Here is a 16,097-nt window from a genome sequence, read left to right as displayed (position 1 = left end):
AAGGGCATTGGAGCTATGGAATAATGTGAAAGTATTAATGGGTTTTAACTCAAGTCTTTAGGGTAGCACCTTCACTTGATGCACATTTTCTCTTTTGATACCCGTGAAATTTTCAGCCATGATCTCCAAATAATTTTAAGTGTTCAGCACAATTTAATGCAATTATAGGGCTCATGCCCATGACATAGACCCAAACAGCTACTTTACCTTATCTCTACTTCAGTAGGACATTAATGAAAGGGATGAAGCTGCAGACAGGAAAACATCAAATATGTTGAGGCCACCAGGCTATGATAAAGTATTGTGAACCACTGATTAATTTTCTCATTACTATGAATAATAATATCTAAATTTTTCCTCTGATTTTATAACTTTACCACATATTAACACAAAACACCACTCATTATGTTTAATATTACCTCAGTGCAGTTGTATCAACTAATAATCACCTCAGCTGTCAATGCTAAATCTCAGAGATACCAACAACCAGCTTCATTTTAGAGAAATGATATGTCTACATCAGCAAACAAGATTTAAAATTACATCGTCAGTTCTTGGGTACCACACATGAATCAGTTTTCATTGTTTCCCAACCGTAAGTAAGTTTAAGGAGAGGTGTGGACAGGTATGCGTACTTTTATCTCTTTCTTCTTTTCTGAATAGTAACAAAATCAAGACCTGATCATAAGTATCATTTTCAATTGAATGGGCCAATTACATAAATGCAGAAGAATGTGGGCAGCTGCAGGGATACACTAGAAAGGAAAAAAAGGCAGAAGGATTTGCTGAGTGAATGTGTGCCTTCTATCTGTGATCTTTTTCTATGATAATCTTTCTTCTCTCTTTGCAGCAGTTCTCACCAACTAGTCTGCAATGTCATCTACAAGAAATCCCCTAAAAAATAAAGAGCACGTGGAGCAAGAAATCTCATCTCAGGGTGACAGGGATGAGAAATGACTATCTGAGTTTTGAAGGCAACATACAGGTGCTCTATGTCTCTAATCAGATAGCACACATTAAATAATCATGGTACCTTTGACTTTTCTATAAAAACTTATAATGAAGCATTTTTCAACTGGAAGCTAAATTTATTCAGTCTACAAAGAACACTGATCTCAGCACCAGACCCTCAGGATTATCTAAATAACAGATTACACATTATGGATAGTTTTTTCATTTTAATTATCATCTGTATTATCAAGTTCATGTGTGAGACCTAACTAACTCCATTTTAAAGTTTGACTCCATCTTAAATATAAGACAGTAAAGTGGCCTTGACATAAATTCTACTTCACTGAAGTCAACTATTCCCCTCCTCTCCTTTGTGCCCATAAACTAATGATAAAATATCCTTGCTGTGGGACAACAGATAAGAAAAAGAGACACAGCTCCTAACTCAATCCTCTGTCTGCCCAGAAAACAGATGCTCCCGGGCCCATTATCTATAGAACATTCTGTCAATGTGCTGATTGTTCCTTTTTCCCATAAACTCTACATGTAGCCACCCCTCAACCCCCCATGCTTGCTAAATATAAACCAATCATGTAACTGCTAAATGGAACATCCCCAAACCTTGTGGTAGCCACAATAAAAACCCTGCTGATTTGGAATTCGGGGCTCTCAATCCTGATCCGCTGTGTTGGTGATGGTTGAGTGCCCCAGCTCGAGCTTGAATAAACGACCCTCATGTGTTTATATCGGAATCGGCTCCTTGGTGGTCTTTGGGGACTTCGCGATCTGGGCACAACACATGAACAGCTAGGAAATGGTTATGTGTGACCTATTTTGGGTTATATCTGGTGAGATATTTGTAGGAAGTAGAACCACTCTGAGAAGAAAACAAAATTCATATAAGATTACAGTAACCCTCACTACATCTAAAATCATAGACTTCATAGTTCTCAAGTCTTAAATTTTCACTTTTTGTCTTCCCATTATCCTACTCAAACCACATGTTTGTTCTCACTAAGAGGAAACAAATCCTCTGGCAGTCCTTCCTCAACCCTTCATTTCCCTCAGCACTTACTGATCTGCATTGTGGCTGGGGTTGGTCATGATCATGGATGTAGGCGCTGTCCTCAGGACTGATATGCATGCATCTCAGAGAAAAGATTCTTGGTGTAAAAAACCAAAGAGTCATGCCCATGAAACAAACTTTAGCAGAGATATTGAACTGAAGGACTGCAGGCCTGGGCTCATTACTGACTATATGACCTTGGAGGCTCAATGCACTCAGGTCATAATTAGCCAAATTGGTCCACTTTGTAACAAACTCTAAGGACAATCTAATGTTAATTAGGAAGGAGAAGAGAAAATGGATGTCCACAAATGTTTGAGGACTCTATTCAGAACAAAACTTACAACTACTACATATTTCTTGCATTTCTGTTTCTTAATAATTAATTTGGATTTCATTTAAATGTTTATTGTGCCATATATAAATTCTAAAGGAAAGTTTATAATTCAGTGCCTTATTTACATTTGTACTGTGGTATATTCATCACAAACATTCATATTCAGAAATTTTTCATCTTCCCAACTGAAACTGTCTACCCATTATTAAAAACATTCCCATTTTTTCTCACCCTCAACACTGGCTACCACAATTGTATCAAATATGATGAGAATTTTCAAGCCATTATGCTTCAAAATAAAGTGAGTGAGGATTCAGAATTTAGAGCTCTATACATTTAGCTTTTTTAACTTTTTTCATATATGTTTCCAATATATAAAAGTTATATTCATCTTGGGAATTGGTACATATATATATATGTCATATTTTAAGTGATTTTAATTCCCCTTCCCCTCCTAATCATTCCCTTTCTTGCCATTCCCAGGTCTCCTTCCCATGTCTACAAAGTCCACTTCCCTCTTTTCTGTCATTTCTCTTTTATTTTGCTCTTTGAGTCCTTAATATTTTGGATATCTTATATGATCCTACATTAAACTCCTTGTCTCAGGCTAGAAATTAGACTGTTCTGTTTTAAGCCTTTTTGGGGTAATGTTTAATGTTCTTGTTTCTCAGGCTATAGATGAAGAATTCAGCATAGTAGTGACCATGTTGTAGTGACTGAAGCCACCAAACCTTTTATGGAAATTGTGACAGATCTGAGTCAAGCTACACAGAAATATATGTTCCATAAAATGAGCAAAATACTGACATGTGAGACCTACAGGTAAAGAAGTTTTATACTTCCCCCCGAATATGGAATTCATAGGATGGAAGAAATAATAAGATAAAACTACCCAAGAAGGAAAAAAAATAAACCAAATATATATGACCAGTGAAATACATGACCATGTTATTGGGTAGTTGTCAAAATATTAAGAATTAAGAACTTGTATAGGATCCCAGAAGCAAATGGATAATTCTACATCCTTGAAGTAGGTAAATTACGTAGCAAAAAACAGTACAGCAGAGAGTCCAAAAGACTAAGTAAAATGCACAACAAAACAAAGCCAAAGAGGGGAGGATTCATGGATGTGCACTTCAGGGGTTACAGATGACCATGTGCCTGTCATAAGACTTTGCAGTCAGAACCAGGTTATCCATACTTCCAGAAAAGACAAAAATAGGATCTGTATCAAGTACCACATGTAGAGCATGATCCTACTGTTATAGGAATGATCCATGGTCATCTTTGGGACCACAATGGGTATGAAACAGGCGTCATCCCAGGACAGATTGGAGAGGAAAAAGTACATGGGGGTGTGGAGGAGGAAGTCAGAGCTGACAGCCAAGATGATGATAATGTAAACACAGGACAGCTGTAGGTCTGTATCCTCTGAGAGGTTTCTGAGTTGGAATTCTGAGACACACATTTTACATTGTGTAGTTCTACATTGGTTTGATACTTTTGGAAGTAGAAAGGAGTGTGGGGAGAAGGCAACAAATAATTGGCACCCAGGACTCTGAGTGTATTTTGAATTCAAGTAGACAGAGGCATGTATTCACACTTCAGGCCAATCAACCTTCAAAGGCATTTCTCAGTTGTGACAAACCCATGAAATTTGAGGTCTGAGTATCTCTTCATGATTCCATTCTCCTGTATACTTGTCCTCCAAAGGTGACTACTGCAAGGAATTTGGTGGGTAGCTTTTTCTCAGTTTCCATGTCAGTATTGATTTACGTATCCATGATGAGGTTTCTGAAAAACTTATTAAAATGAGCCTAAAGCTCATCTAAGTAGTCTACCACACAACACCTACCATCCCCTAAATATACTAGTTTACAATGACATTTAAGTCTCTCTGTGAAATACATGCAGCTACTGCAAATTTTTTAACAGACACACTATATTAACAGAAAAGAGAGCGTGATTGGACTTGTTATTTTATTGTTATTACAATCTTTTCAAAACTCTTATGTTCCCCTCTGTATTGTGCAAGTGAGAATTCCAAAAATATAGATGTAAAATAATTGTTTGAATTCCAACAATTAATACATGCATGAACAATTTTACATTAATCACATTTTCCCATTAAAAACTCATTCTCTTCTACTATATTATATTTCTTTCAACAAATACACTTTGAAATATCTGTAAAGTAGTTCTAATAACAATTCTTGCCTGATTAGTGACTATGAGATTCCAATTTTTGTATGGAATATTATTTCCATGTGGCCCCAGTAGAGAAGAAAATGCCTTGGGATGGGAGCCTTAGAATGAAACCTTCAGTAGCTGGAGGGGTGGTGGGAGGGGAGGGGAGGGGGGAAGAAGGGAAACGAAAAATTATGAGAATGAAAAAGAAGGAAACAAAGTCTATGTAAATAGGGAAGGGTGGTGGGGGTGAAGGGCACATAGGTAATGGGGGAAAAATAAGAACTAAGATACATCATGTTCAGGTACAAACACCCAACGATAAATGTAAATGTATTGTATACCTAAAATGTACCAATTAATATATAAATAAAATATAATAAAGATGGTGTCTTCTCTAAAAAAAAAAAAGAAGGAAATCTTCAGTGCCCCATCATGAACCTGCTCTCTACTCACAGTGAATATCAATCTTTCCATCTCAATAAGATCATACTCCATGGTGGAAATAGAGAAACACCCATGTACATGCATCTAAGTAAAGTTTGTAAATTAAATATTTAGTCATTACAGTCTTTTTCAAATAAAGGATTCTATCACTATGGAATAAGCAAGGTTATTGACGAATACAATTTTTAAGTGGCATTGGAACTAAAACAATGTGAAATTATGTAATATCCTTTAGGCTGATTCCCTTGTAGTTTGTCTCCATATTCTCTTTATGTATCTTTTTCTGTTTTTATGATCATGATCTATTTTTATGATATCTGAAGTTTTGTTGTTTTAGATGTTGTTTAATAGATTCATATGGCCCAGGTGTACATGACAGGGAGACGGTTAAGACATTTTGTTGGTCAGAAATATTTGTAAAATTATTCATAAATGTCAGATTATATAGTAGATTAGGACTGATTTTTAATGGGATAAAATGTGGTTAATAGAAAAAATTGCTCATGTATCAATTGCTGGAATTCAAACAACTATCCTCCTCACATATGTTTTTTGGAATTCTCACTTGCATGATATAGAGAGAGGAACAAGAATTTCAAAAAGAGTGTAATAATGATAAAAAGACAATTCAAGTCCTCTTTTTTCTTTTGATGAAGTGTATCTTTAGTTCTATGAGACAATATGCAGTCAAGAAAGCACCAGTTCTGTGGAAGCCACAGTGATTATGCTGTTTTTATAAATCAGTGCAAATTCCAACAATGTCAGAGATTTTATTGTTTATGCTTTTGTGCACCAGGCAAGATACAGGATATGATGACAGTTTGGGGTATTATAGTTACTATCATCCACCTCTTTGTTTTTATCCTTACCTCAACAATCCTTGTAGACTGCTTAGGAAACAGTTTACAGGGGCCCAGCTTCTGCTGTTGTCAGCAAGGCATCTATGAGTAGTAGAAGCAAAGAGGGTGGAAAGCAAATTTTAAATGAGTTTTGCAGTACATATGCCACAATTAAGAGCATACACTTCACACTTCTTGTAGTGCAAACATCAAATATTAAAATCTCCCCATATGGCTATCAAAGCAGTCATGTTTTTTCTTTGGATGAAGTAAGAGTCTTTCACATATCAAGGGGCTCCCTCTGCCATTACCTGTTTATGGTACTTTACTGTTGTGTCATGACCAGTGAGTACAGATCCCAAGACCAGACCTCCAAGCCTGGTGTGCATTGAGTTACAGCATTGAGTTCTCAGAGTTTCTATGAATAAAAAGTTAGATAAGAGCATCCTGATGCATCCATCAATGGAATTGAAAGCACAGATATGAAGCTAACTATATTTCAATAATCAAATTAAGTGCTGGAGGGACAGGCTTATTTTTAATTATTACATGATCATGAAGTACAATGCTCAGAGCTCATAATGATTCAAATTTGCACCTGTTATCCAATCTCTAAGAACTTCGTAACACTGAAGAAGAAAGGAGACAAAAGGAAAAATAATATCCACAAGTGTATTTGATGTCCCATCATAGTTAGAAGGAATCTTGTGTATTATATTCACTTATTACATTTCTACCCTTTTAAAAAGATCCATGTATTCCTTATTTCCATTTTTCTATGATAATAGATACACAATGGAAACTTGCCTCAACCATATTAAGTACACACTTCAGTGCCATTAATGACATGCAATAAATTACATGTTGTAAAATCATCACCATCATCAATATCCAGAATTTTTTATTCATTAAATTTATTGGCACATTTTAGGTATACAATATGATTACATTCATTCATGGGAATTTGTACCTATTTGGATATATCTTAGCTCTTATTTTTTCCTATTCCTCTTCCCTCCCTTCAACCCCTCCCCCCCTCCCCATTTGGAAAACTTTGTTTCTGTTTTTTCCTCTTATTTTTTCTTTCCCTTCTTTCCTTCCCCCTGCCCTTCCTCCCTAGTTCCCTTTTCCCTTTGAATATTTTTGATGTTCACAAACTGAAAATTTGTATCCAATTTTAAAACTCAATACTCTTTCCCTACACATTCCTTGAAGCTGTAATTCTACCATGAACCATGATGCTGAATTCACACCATTAAACTGCGAAAATAATGTGATCAAGGAGGCAGGATTTATGGGTCTTTATATTGAATTTTGGTATTTTTCCCAGTCTTAATTTCAGTGGATGTCGTATGTACTGAATTAGACTGGCCTACAGGAGCATCTACTTAGGACATTTTAGCATTATATTTCTTCAGTTGGAGATGAAATGACTCAGCACAGGAACGACCACAATGTAATGAAATTATAATCCCATTTGTGGAATAATACAATGCAGGTACTTCAACATCTGTTACATAAAATAAACAAAATCAGACAGGTGAATCCTTTCTTTACATTAAAGAAGGCTTTAAAATTCCCAACGATGGATCTCAGAATTGAAAAAACAATTTCTTAGTAAGAGTAACAGATGGTGTAAAAAGAAAAACATGTGGCTCCAGAAAACTCAAGACTAGGTAATTATCAGAGATGTCAAGCAAGTCATTTGAGATCAAGGAATTTGAAAGTGTAGCAAAGAATGAGCAATTTACATATCTTTTAAATAGGGAAATTGTAAGATGAATAAATTGTACAGCTTGGAATACCAAAGGTGAATAAAAAGGAACTCAAACTAAAACTCAATTCAGATAAATGTTCACATTGAAAGGGTAATGCAAAGGGCGAGAAATGGCCACAAACCAAAGACCATCATGGTCACATGCATGTGATTCCTACAATCAAAAGTGATGACATCATGTATCTGTGTCAAGCCACCCCCCAGAGCAGCTGACTCCACAGTGATCCTGGATGTCCACAGTCATCGTCAGAACCATGGTAAAAATGAAACAGTTGTCACCTGAGGAGTGCTGGACAGGAAAGGGAACATGGGATGCAGAGTTGGAAGCCAGATCCTATGACCAGGGTGAGGAGTGTTCCCAAGTCTCATGACCAGATATATAGACAGAAACAGTAAAAATAGGAAGGGCTGCAATACTTGATCCTCAAAAAGGCACATAAGATACAATTCTGAGACACTCATAAGAGTCTGTGGTCCTGTATTGTTTTGATGTTTTTTTGATATAGAAAGATGGTTGTAAAAAAGAGTACCCCACCATTCTGAACATATTTGGACTTCAAAGTATTCACATTCCAGGATTCAGATTTGAGTTCTAAAATGTGGAGCAGTGTTTACCCTAGAACTCTTCCATTATATGTTCTCCTGTTATTCACTTCCTTTTATACATACCCACCTCATAAACACTCAGGTGAACAATGGTAGAGGACCAAGAACACAGAATCTGAAAAGGAAAATTATGTATTGTTCTTTGATTTCATTCCAACTCAAGAAGCTGGAAAGTGTTTAAAGATATTCCTCAGGTGTCTCTTACGTTGTTCCTAAGGGTGGGAAAAATGAAAATGTGTAGTGACCAACCAAGCAGCAATTTAATTTTTTTCAGTGACACAGAGCAGGGTTTAATATCACCTAGACTCAGCATTGTGACCTCAGTTGATTTCTAGTTTATACAACTGCATTGAATAAAGAGTAAATATGTACTGGGTGCTCTAATTATAATCTGTAATCAACATGTAAAATGAAGGTAAATATAAGCTTTATATTATTGTCAATATTGACAGGATTAAGCCTCACACAATTTATGTAAAATATCTTCTGACCTGTTCTACTCTTTTTCTATTTCTGTTATGCTACCATTAATTTTTGTTCTTATATACATGTATGTTTTGTAATTGAAGTGTCTTGACTCTCATTAATGATTCACCCGAGTCTATATCTTAACACAGAAGAAGCATAAAAATTAGGGCTGTGTGTTAACCTCAGAATATTTCCATAATCACTGTGACTTCAAAATACTCAGTGTTTTCCTCTCTGCAAATTTATTATTTTCAGGAATGTCCTGTAGACCTAGAGACAAGAGAAAATTTCTTTTTCATGTCTATATCATGAGTACATGGCCCTATAATTCTGTGTAGCAGCATCTCCAACATTCATTTATTCAAAGATCGAGGCCAAGAATTTTCCTGAGTAGAGGAAAATGAATCCAAAGAAGCAAAATTGAGAGTCAGGTAAATCTTAGTACTACTTTCCCTTCACTAAGACACACTGTAGAGTTTTACATCATCACAGGCTCCACTGCCCTTTGACAGTTGCATTTTTCAATAGATCTACTTTATCTTTAATAAATGAATTGTTTCTTTTAATAAACCACAGTGCCCCAGTGTTTATAAAGTTCCACACTTAGACTACATGACACATACATTGTGGAGAAGGGAATTGTTCTCCCCATTTCCATCAGGGAATAAGAGCACAAAGAGATGGGGACATTTACATACATTCTGCATAAAGAAGCAAAGAGGGACATAAAATAAAGATGTTCACTTTTCTCATTCCCATCCCAGGGCCCAGTCTCCTCTAATGTGATAGAAATATCATGTCCTTCATGAGATGAAATTACTTAACCCATAATCATGTAAGAATTACCATAGAGTGGTTTGTGCTAAATGACCATGTACATGTTTCTCTTATCTTTCCCTGTAGTCCAGAGAAATCCTTCCTATAGTAGACACAACAGGTGTCATCCCCCATTCTCCCCTGTCAGCTTCCCAAACCCCCACCATGAAGAGCACAGTGAAGCAGAAGTTGCTTCCTGCAGTGACAGGGACTTGAAGTGGCTGGTTGCATTGACAACGTACATCTGTGCTATGATTCTCCAGTAAAAATGCCCTATGTCATTCCTCAAACAGATTAATTTTTATAAAGTGTCATTCTCTTCTAACTAAAGCATAACAGAAACTACAAAAACTGCTAGGTTCTTTCTTTATCTATAAAATAACAACAATGTGAGACTGTGAATGTGAAATGGAACAAGCTGTAAATGATGAGAACAAAGCCTGGTATGTTGGAAGCTCTGTAAACTGGTACCTGCTGTCATGATTTTGCTGTTTTTATATCCTTAATCATATTAATTAAATGTTAGGTGTCCTAAAATAACAAATTAGAGAAACACATTTTCTGGGATCATTCTTCTAGTTGATGTTGATGGGAAGTAGATCCAGGGTCCCAGGACAGCGAATAATTTTTGTGAAGGATAAGCTTGCAATAGGAATCCCCAAGAAACAACACTTCATGGTACTCTTAGCAGAAATCCTGCATATTGGTGTCCTCTTTGGCCACTAGAGGTGTCATGTTTGTTTTCATGGTGATGAAATAATGCAGCAGACAGTCTTTCCTCCATCCTTAGTCTCACTTGCACTTACTGGGTTACTCAGCATTTTGGCTGTGTCATGAACAAGAAAATGAAGAATGAATGGGTCTCTCTCCACCAAGAGTCCAATGAAGGCTCAGCCCCTATCCTTAGCATTTCAGTGAATACCATGTCAAATAAGAGTTTCCTTGGGCAATCAAAAGCCTTCCTCAGCAAATCCTAAGAAGCACAGTCAGTGGTATGGAGCCACGGGAGAGCTAGAGACATAGGTTAATTACTTACTATTATATTACCTTGAAGGACCAATGCCCAGCAATCATTGTTAACTAAAATATTTTATTCATCTGAATCATTAAGAAATTCTTAATATTAATTGAGGAAGGAAAAGATCAGAAAAAGAATGTCTACATGGTTTTGGTATATTTATGTATTCAAACGGAAGTTTATGTGTACTATTCACATGATTTGTATTTTTTAACAAAAATCTTTTATTACCATTATTTATTGTGGTGAATATATATAACAACATTTAACCATTTTTTCAGTATCATTAATTACATCTTCATTTATCTGCATCACAATGATGCATCTCCAAAAATGCTTATTTTCTAAAACTTAAATTGCATATTCATTTTAATCACACTCCATTCTTTTAGTCTCATGAACATATCTTCTACCATTCTGATATGATACATGCTGAGGAATTAGAGTAATCAACTACTAAAAATGTTCAGAAGGTAAACTTTGCAGGACTAGATGTTTAGAATTGATGCCTCTTTCCATGTAAATTTTGTTTGGTTGCCTCAGATGCAGATTCTAGAATTTTTGGCTGTATAGCTTTCTTAGGGCATTTTTAATGTCCTTATTCTTCAGGCTATAGATGAAGGGATTCAGCATAGGAGTCACAATAGTGTACATTATGGAAGACACCATGCTCTTTCAGGAAGAATGTGCTAGAATGGATTCAAGGTACATCCCAATGCTTGTTCCATAAAATAAACAAACAACTGACAGATGAGACCCACAGGTGGAGAAAGCCTTATACTTCCCACTTGATGATGGGACTCTCAGAATGGAGGAAATCATTTTATAATAAGAGAATAACATTACTGAGATGGGTAAAAACCAATTATGTCACCAGCAAAATAAGTGATCATGTTTTTGGTAAAGTTTTCAGTACAATCCAGCTTAAGAATTTGAGTAGGTTCACAGCAGAAGCTGGAAATTCAAACATCATAGAAATAAGTGAACTTTAAGATAATTAGATTATGCAATTGTGAGTCCATAAGGCTAAATAAAAGAGATGTGAAAACTAAGAAGACACAGAGGGGAAAGTTCATAATGAAGGAATACTGCAGGGGTTGGTAGATGGCCACAAACCTGTCATAAACCATCAAGGTGAGAAGCATGTAATCCATACATGCAAAAAGAATAAGCAGAGACATTTGTGTCAGGCAGCCCACAAAGGAGATGACACTCTTGTGAGTCAGGATGTCCACAGTCATCTTTGGAAGCATTGTGGAGATGAAACAGATGCCAGTAAAAGACAAGTTGCAGAGGAAGAAGTACATGGGGGTGTGGAGTTGAGACTCTAAACTGACAGGCAGGATGATGAGCAGGTTCCCAAGCACTGTAACCAGGTACATGAACAGGAAGATCAAAAAGAGGATGGACTGGAGATCAGGATCCTTGGAGGGTTTTGTGAGATGGAATTCTCACACAGCTGTTAGATTCTGGGTATCTGTATTGTTTGAACACTATTGAAAAGAAAAAAAGTATGGAAAAATTAAATAAAGAAGTAGGCATCCAGCACACTCTGTGGGTTTTATACTTGCATATTCACAAGTACAGAATTTCCCATGTTCTACAACTTAGGTAAAATTTTCCACTTGTACTGAGCCAATGTTTTATAAATCTTCTATTATTTATTGCATATTACTCACCTCCTCTTGAACACATCCATCTTAGGAACTCTTGACTGAGCAATATCACAAGACCTTCTTGGAAACAAGAAGTTGATGATCTCATTAAAATAAAGCCTATTTTAATACAAATTAAAAATAAGTAATAGTTTTCCTTTTTTAAGAAAAATCATTATAAAGGAAATCAAGAAACACTCAACTTCACCATAGTTCTATCAAAATCAAGGTCCAATGTTCCAATAATTCAAATATTAGTAAAATTCTTACAAAAGCTTAGACCATATTATTTGCATATTCAATTAATCGTGACAGTTAATATTCATAAAAATACAAGATGTGATCCAAAACATGTGCATATTTTGACTGTTCTCACTATGATATAATTCGGAAACAATACAAAACAGTAAAGCCCAGAAAAAATGAATTAATAAATCTGTTTCATCAGTTTTAATATGGTGCCATTATCTACTTTATATAATTATTTTATGGATATTTTAAGGATTGTATAATTGCATAGAATAAAGTTTTCCCTTTCATTTATCAATGTATTTACCTTGCAAAATTTTGAACTATACAGATAATCTGGCCTAAAATCATAACCAGTTTGATCCAAATGCCTGCATGTGAATTTCTTTGTGGATTTTTTCCAACATCAGTGTTGAGAACAACTGCCCAAATGTATTTCCTGACATTAGATCATGGTGTTTTAATTTATTAACTTTAACTGTTTTTACTATCAATGATGCATACTACCTATATTACAATGTAAAAAGTGTATGATATTTGTTTCAGATTCAAAATTTGATTTTGATTTTAACTTTAATCTGTGAACCTTTGGTTCTTGATATCTCTGCATGACTCTATTCTCCACACAGCATGTCACCGAGGGTGACTATTGTCACGAATTTGTGGATAGTGTTTTTTATTATTGTTTCCCTATTAGTATTGATCATTTTTATCTATAAAGCCTTTACTTAACTGAAAAGTACCTAAAGCTCATCTAAGTAGTATTCAACATATATTTCCCTGAAGATGTTCTACTTTACATCAGCAGTATTGACTATTGCATCCATAAAACCTTTTCTTGATGGGGATTTAGCTTAGTGGTTTGTCTGCCTGCTGTGCAAGTGCAAGGACCTGAGTTCAATCACCGGTACCAAAAAAAAAAAAAAAAAAAAAAAAAACACCAAAACAACCCCAAAAATCCTTTTCTTAAGGACTTACACGAAAAATACCTAAAGGTCATCTAAATAGTATATAACTCCTATTGTTCCAATAATATTCTGCTTTACATCAGTGTGTGAACTTACTTTTGTATATGTGCAGTACACACAGGTACCTGAAATGAATTAGATAATAAATGGCAGTATGAGATGTGAGCCATGACTTAATTAGAATGTTTAGTACTAGTGCAATCCTTTCAATTTTTTTATTCTCTCCAGAACATGCATAAATTAAATTTTCCAACAAAGCTTTTGGCAGAGTATAATTTCTGACTTCCTGAAATATATGTTATATATATGTAATTTTGTTTTGTAGTAGTGAACTTCACATATTATCTGAAGTAACAACTTAGTCCTCTTACTATTTATATGTACAAATATCCCTGAGGGCCAGGTGAAAATAATCTTTCAAAAATAATTTGATAAAAATTTTCATTTTACATTGAAAATATTATTTTCATTTGACTCCAGTAGAAGAGACAATCCTCTGGGATGGAACTCAAGAAATAAACATATTAGGCCTGAATAATTGTCACGCTACAATATTCTGAACTTTTGTTACTCTTTCCTCTGTTCATACTACTTAATAAAAATGCAGTGAGTTTCATTGCAAGAATATGTTTACCATATAATCTAAATTTGGGAACAAGTAAATACTTGGATATTATGGGATCTTTTTCGTGAAGGATTTCTATATTAAGGAAATGGTGAGTTTGATGATGATTACAATTGTTATTGTTCACTGGAACATCCAGTAATGTGAAAACATTAATAGGTCTTAGCCCAAGGCTTAAATTTAGGCTAGTGCCTCACTTTGGAAGTCTTTCTCCTTTTGGTACCCATGAAACACTGATACATTGTTTGAATAATTTTAAGTTGCCACTGCAGTTAAATGGAATTATTTGGCCCATATTCATGACATATTCCATAAAAGCTATTTTATCTCATTTCTAGTTTGATGGATCATTAATGAAAGGGGTAAAAGTGCAGACAGGAAAGCAGAAAATATGTCGATGCCACACTGACTGTGGTGAAGCAAACAGTCACTGATTAATATTCATCTTTATTTTTGATATTTTCTCTGTGCCAGAGATGGTATAGGCTCTCCAGAATCATACATTAAAGAGAGTTAATCATATCTCTCCTAATTCACAGTATGTTCTTATACAAACAGAAACTTCAATTCGTACCATATTTTTCTTGAAAAACATGATTAATTTTCTCTTTACTATGAGTAATAATATCTAATTTTTACTGTGATTTTATGCTTTCCTCACATATTAATCACATGGGCAGCAGTTCTCATCTGCTCAATCCTTCCTCAATGCACTTGTCTCAAGTAGTAATCACCTGGGATAGCAACACTGAGTCTCAGGGATATTAACAGCCTGCTCTATTTTACAGAAGCGATATATTCAATGAGTGGGATTTAACATTACATTTTCAGTCTCTTGATGACATGCACTAATCTGTTTTTGTTTTCCAACCATCAGGAAGTAGGTAGGGCCATCATAATCACAGGTCTCTTTCGGGTCTTTAAATTCTTCCATGTTTCCTGAGCAGTGACAAAATCAAAACTTGCCTTTCTCATTTTCAGATTTCAGATTGATTACATGAATGAAGGCAGATGTGGACACCTGAGAGTGTATCCTAGAGAGGAAGAAAGACAGAAGTCTGTGCTGAATGAATGTGCATTCTATATGACCTTTTCTGTGATCTCAGTCCTTCCTGTGACTGTTGCAGTGGTTATTACTGACTGATCTTCCCTGTCATTGACCAGAAACTCCTTGAAGGAAGAACATTGGAAGCAAAGATTCTCATTCCATTGTGACAGATAAGTGAAATGACTGAGTTGTCAAAGTTACCACCATCTAAGATTGTCCTGTCCAGGTGCCCTCTATCCCTAGACTACTCATTTTATTTTGTATTATTATGAATATGTGCTTGCAGCACTTTCATGTTACCATCCTCTTGAGGAGTTAGTACAGATACAAAATACAGCTTGTTGATCCCATTTTATCCCCTCCCTCCCTCCTGCTCTAGATAACTTTAGGGTTTTCTGCATAAACTTACAGCAAAAGTTAGATTAAAATGTTGTGCCACTGTCTTTTTTGTAAAGTAAATATAATGTGGCATTTCTAACCTGGGAAGACTATGCAGCTGAATTGATCCATTTAATGAGGAATGCAGAAATCAGCCCCAGACACTCAGGATTCTGTCAATAATGTTATGAATAGTTTCCTCATCCTACCCCTCATCTGCATCCTCACCTTCCAAAACATTCTGGAGTGTTTAGGAAACAGTTTAATTGGATCTACTTGCTATTATAGATGATGTAATATTTCTAGGAAGTAGAACCACTCTGAGAGGAAAGCAAAAATTTGAATCCACAACCCAGATCATAAACTTCACAGTCCTCATATCTGACATCTTCATATTGTTGTCCTCTAATCATACTACAAAAACTCTGCTTGTACTGATTAGTATTAAATAAAGCTCCAGGCAGTCTTTCCTCCACCCTTCATCTGCCTCAGCACTTACTGATCAGCACTGTGGTTGGTCTTGATCAAAGAGCTTGGATCTCACATTCATCTTACTCTCTGGCATCGAGTGTGGATACTGGCTCTGTCCCCAAGTTTGATGTCAATGCATCTCTGATGGGAGCTTCCCAGTGCAGAAAATCCGTGGAGAAGGAGACTCATAT

The 16,097-nt window shown here is 35.6% G+C and overlaps 1 protein-coding gene, 1 long non-coding RNA gene and 2 pseudogenes across 6 annotated transcripts in view; 1 reads left to right on the top strand and 3 right to left on the bottom strand.

The window, feature by feature from the left end:
- Positions 1–6,854, bottom strand: part of LOC101725946 (olfactory receptor 7E24-like) — an 18,802-nt pseudogene extending 11,948 nt beyond the window's left edge.
- Positions 1–16,097, bottom strand: part of LOC147820571 (olfactory receptor 7D4-like) — a 192,775-nt gene that overhangs the window by 138,241 nt on the left and 38,437 nt on the right. The window lies entirely within an intron of this gene.
- On the top strand, positions 839–16,097 carry LOC147820574 (uncharacterized). The gene is made up of 3 exons (XR_015448385.1): positions 839–985; positions 3,026–3,176; positions 14,991–16,097. It is a non-coding gene; the product is annotated as an uncharacterized LOC147820574 (long non-coding RNA).
- Positions 6,906–12,207, bottom strand: LOC147820575 (olfactory receptor 7E178-like; annotated as a pseudogene).

This window comes from Heterocephalus glaber, unplaced genomic scaffold (assembly GCF_053883595.1).
Source record: "Heterocephalus glaber isolate CG9 unplaced genomic scaffold, H.glaber_assembly_v1.0 deba00001845, whole genome shotgun sequence".
NCBI classification, from domain to species: Eukaryota; Metazoa; Chordata; class Mammalia; order Rodentia; family Bathyergidae; genus Heterocephalus; species Heterocephalus glaber.
The sequence above is the reverse complement of the archived record's forward strand: the minus strand, read 5'-3'. Positions and strand labels throughout refer to the sequence as shown.